Raw genomic sequence first — 4,972 nt, forward strand, 5'->3', positions numbered from 1 at the left:
TGGCCACCTTACTGCGTTGCATGTCATCCCAGAGAGGGGATCCAGTTCTCATTCCAGATTGGAGGGCTACTAAATGTTTCCCATCATCCACCTTAGTCTTTGAAGCTTCCTCTATGAAGCGTTGGATGTAAGCCCTAAGGGTCTCAGTGGGATGTTGTTTTATGTTGGCCAGTGCACTATCCTCAATGTTCAGTTTCTAGGCAGCTAAGAAATTCTTATGGAAGGCCGACTACAATCCAGACAAGGACTGGATTGATCCTGTTTTGAGCCTTTTCCACCATTCTTCAGTGGATCCAGCAAAGGTGATAAAAAAACACAGGCATTTTCCGTTGTCACAGACATGGGCTATGGTCATCAGGCGATTGTAGCAAAATAAATGATCTCTAGGGTTAGTATTTCCAGTGTATGTGGGTATATCCGACATCTTGAACACCTTGGGTAATATGACATCGAGGATGTGTTTTGCACACGGTTCCTTTTCTTCATCTTCGGGATCGGAACCTCCACCTTCTTATTTTCGGACCAAGCGGTCCATGACCTTTTTGAGATCGGCTAACTACTCCATGACTTCCTGGCCATTCTATCATCGACAGGAACTTTCTCATTTCTCCTGTTATTAAGGTTATTCCTCAAGTCATATCCACGAGGGCGAATATTCTCTATATGGGCCTGCTCCATTTGAGCTTTGAGGTAGTCTTGCAGATTGACGTGGGATGTGTCATCTCCCAAACTAATGGCTTTCGGCTCCTCCCTGTGCTTCTGCCCTCTGTGATCCTTGTTCATAGAAGCACTGGGATAAAAATGTCCTCCCTGGGTGTCATGTCCTGAGGGTTCTGTGGCCTGGTACCCTGGGGGCGTTTCCCTTACGGATTATTTGAGTGATTCCGTCCTATGATAGGATTCGTCCGTTCTTTCCTGGGGTCCACCTTAGCCTTTGGAGTGGGAGGAGTTGGAGGAGTCTTCTTTTGGGGGACTGTTTTTTCTATGGGATCAATCGCTTTGGCCTTCCATTTGTCTTGAATGGGGTTAGAAAGACTGGTTTTTGAGATGATTGGATGGTCCCAGAGAAAAAATGGGTGTTGCATGGTTGGGATCGCCAGTCTTTGTTTGTGGGATGACTAGTTGAGTTCCTGGGGGAGGTGCTGCTGTGGAATCAACTACCTTTGGGTCTGCTAGTTTAGGTTCCAGATCATCCTTGTCGAGGTCGATGGGATTTTCGACCTCTTAGTCTTCGTACCCCTCTCCATCCTCTTCATAATATTCTTCATCATATACATATTCACCCTATTCTTCGAAGTGCTTGGAGTCATCAGGCAGGGGAATGTTATAAGGTACATCCTTTGGTTAGTCTTGAGGAAGTTGCTGGTCTTGCAATGGTTCTCCATTGTCTTGTTGGTGCTGTTGAGCGAGATCAAACACAGTATGTCTGGTGTTCACCATCTTCGTATATGAGAAAGACTGGTTCAAGCTTTCTTCTAGCTCTCAATGAAAGCACCAAAATCATAATTTTTTTGCACCTCTTTGTGCCTAACTTATGTCACTATGTTTTTAACAAATCTTAACTCACTAAGAAATTTCTTATTACTTGATATATAAAATTTAAGTTGTTTGATGTTACATACCTCTCCCAAATCCTTGTTGGTTTCATCATAGCCCAAGTTACCTCAATCATGGAAGGGTTATAGGAAGAAAATCCTCTATAGGAATGAAAAATTTCATTAATTGGAGGACCTTCTAAAGCACTTGAGAATTAAGGAGGAGGGTGTTACACCCCAAAATTTTTATGTCTAACATTTTAGAAACATAAACACTTCATATGAAAGAAAACAGTAAAATTGATTTATTAAACATATTCTTAAAATAAATCATAACATAATTTAATGCTAGTTCTTTAAAATAGGACAAATTTTTATTGCGGAAAATATAAAAAAAACTAAACTGAAACATAACAACATCTTTATCTAATAAATCTTAAAATTATAAGTTTGAAATCATTCATGTATGTCTAAGATCTCCCCATCAGTTACATGGCCCTTATAGAATACACATTCATTTAGATCAGGACCCAGCTTATCGCATCTGTAACGACCCAAAAATACCAACACCAATTTTGTAGAAATTAAACCATTTTCATTGATTAAAGGATCTCTATTTACCGAGTTTTTTGTAAACTATAAATATATCGAGAAATAAGAGCTATTAAGAAATGAAGGAAATAAACAAGATCAATGTTTTTTATGTGGTTGGGGCGTTAATGAGCCTTAGACCATGAGTCACTTACATTGAGCTTTAAATATCTTATCAATGGAGGTTTTCAACAAGTTCAACAACGTTTTTGCATGCATGAAAAGTCAGATCTCTGCTAAAATGCACTAATGATCCCATTTATGGGTTGTCATGTAGCTTGAGTCAGACTAATCTGGGCCAATAACAATATAAGCATAAGTGTTATCTAATGGAGCTATAATACAAGTGTATAACATGACTACAGGTTGTTTAGTCTAGGCCCACTGGGCCAGCTTAAGTGTGGTAGAGCCTTACAGCTGCCCTTTGTACATTGATATGGACCATTGCGTGTGGGCTATCAGGGGGACTCTGGGGCAGGATCTATCAGAATAGTGGCAATACCTATCCCTAAGAACATTATACGTTCCGTGCATATCCCTTTTGTGGGTTAGTTGAGGAGACCAACTACCATATTTCTCGGGGACACGTCAGTCGGGTGAAGAGTTGGTCTTGTTCCACTAGGATGTATGGTCTGGGTTCATTTACCCTGACAGAAAATAGTTAGCGATGATGGATTGAAGGATGTATCCTGATAGCGGTTTGAAATGCAAGGACAGATCCGGAAGCTCTATCCGGATTCCACATGAGCAGATCTGGCTCTTGGAGATTGTTGCGGGCACTCATGAAGTTGGTCCGAACCTTCATCTTAACTTCGGGTTCTCACTACACTTGGATTATTCACTAGCCATTAGACCTAAGACGAGTCTGGGCCATCAGGCCTCTGGTTGCTCAATGTTTGCTGGGTCCTTACCTCTCTTGAGAATCCATGAAGCTCACATGACAATTCCATGTGTTCTTGGTGGAAAATATGGACAAGAGTCTCAAAAATCCATTTTAAAAAAAACACTCTTAAAAGTAATATGTTCACACACTAAAATTATTTACATTTTAACTTTAAAGTCTCGTAGTGAATCAAAAAGATTTTAAGACATAATTTAAAAAGTAATTCAAAAGTAAAATCTTCCCAGAGGTCGGGACATATGTACATCTTCACAAGCAGACTTCGGCACTCTCTATTCCAATTTATATTTTCTCTTACATACACATCAAACAACTAGGTAAGTGATAACGCTTATAAAACTCAAACTCACAACACAAAGCAAAAATACATACAAAAGGGTACAATGACTAAGTCATTGTCTGCACAAAAGAAATCTTACCACATATATGGTTCTAGATGAATCCAGGCCCTAAAAAAACAATTAAAGAACACCTAAACATCCCCATGCTAAAACTATTCCATAACAAAAACTAAAACCAATATAAATCTGCAAAAATCCAAACTAGAGCATATACGGAATAATAATAATAATATGAACTCGAGAAACCAACTCGAGAGTTGCGAAAGATATCCCCTATCATACTTTCCAATCATAGTAGAGACCTGAGTCTCAGCACTGGTTTGCAAATAATAAAGCCCTCTCAAAGGTAACCAACGGGTTACCAAGGGCATTAATACTTACATATGGTAGGTGAATTCACACAGACTCATTGGCTAAATGTCACGGTCGCTAACCGGACCAATAACAAATAATATAACATAGTTGAATTGGACTAAATAGCATATCACAAAGGAGCATAAGCACCCCTACGATCATTAAGACTCCTAAGTTTAACCAACATACATATCTTCTGCCCATTTTTCACGATTGCGAACCATACCACATTTCTCTCACGTGGAGCATAAGCACCCCTAGTCGTTGTCTCTAGATGAGCCATCTCTCACTAGTGTATAAGTCATACTTCTAGCAAACAATACACTAGTTATTTTTATGTTGTAGACACGTAAATCACTGATTGACTTAGCAGTTATCCTCTGCTGCATGCGGGCAAATCCTCCCACGGATAGTCTCGTCTCGTTAGCCATTAATTTAGTTATCATAAAGTATACTTGGATTAATTATAGTATTTATGCTAGATTAAACCACCTTTGGCATTAATATATTTTTTGAATACCCACGGAGGGTACTAACGCCCTCACGCGATTGAAACCGTAAAACGTTATTCAAGGTTCTTGGAATAATTCCCACCACGAGTCTAGTTAAAATTCAGCTTTTTAAGACATTTTTCCCACTCAGTTTCCTTTATTGAACCTAGCTGAAAAGAAAATTTTAGAAGCACTTTACCATTGCCAAATTTACTCTTTCTTTGATAAATTATAATGAACTTATAATTTTTTGTATAATTATAAAATTGAAAACTTTTGATAATCTAAGTTAATTTTAATTGATAAGAAATTAATAATAAAGATGGTGATAAAAATTAAGTTTCCTTTTAAAAAAAACTAAGAGAAAACTAATTTGATTTAAAAAGGTAATTAATCCCATTTTCATAAAAATTAGGGCTTTCAACCCTTTTTATTTTCTTAAAAAAATCATTAATTTATAAAATTATTAATTCTAATATCCAAGTTAGCCCTAATAATTATTTAGTGCACTAAACTAACGCCATATCCATTAAAAGTAGATTAAAAATCTAATAACGCCAAAGGGAGGCGACCCTCTCCTTTGAAGCAGTACTCGACAATGATGCAAGAGGTTGAAAAGCCTCATTTGGGAAATCTCGTCCAATGAATGGGGACGGGGTGCAACGCTCTGCTGCTCGCCAATCAAGCTCAAGGGAGAACTTGAGTGGCACGTTGACACCAAAACTATGACATCCCTAGAGAAACGCATCCTAAGAGATC

This window comes from Humulus lupulus, chromosome 6 (assembly GCF_963169125.1).
Source record: "Humulus lupulus chromosome 6, drHumLupu1.1, whole genome shotgun sequence".
In the NCBI taxonomy this organism is placed as follows: Eukaryota; Viridiplantae; Streptophyta; class Magnoliopsida; order Rosales; family Cannabaceae; genus Humulus; species Humulus lupulus.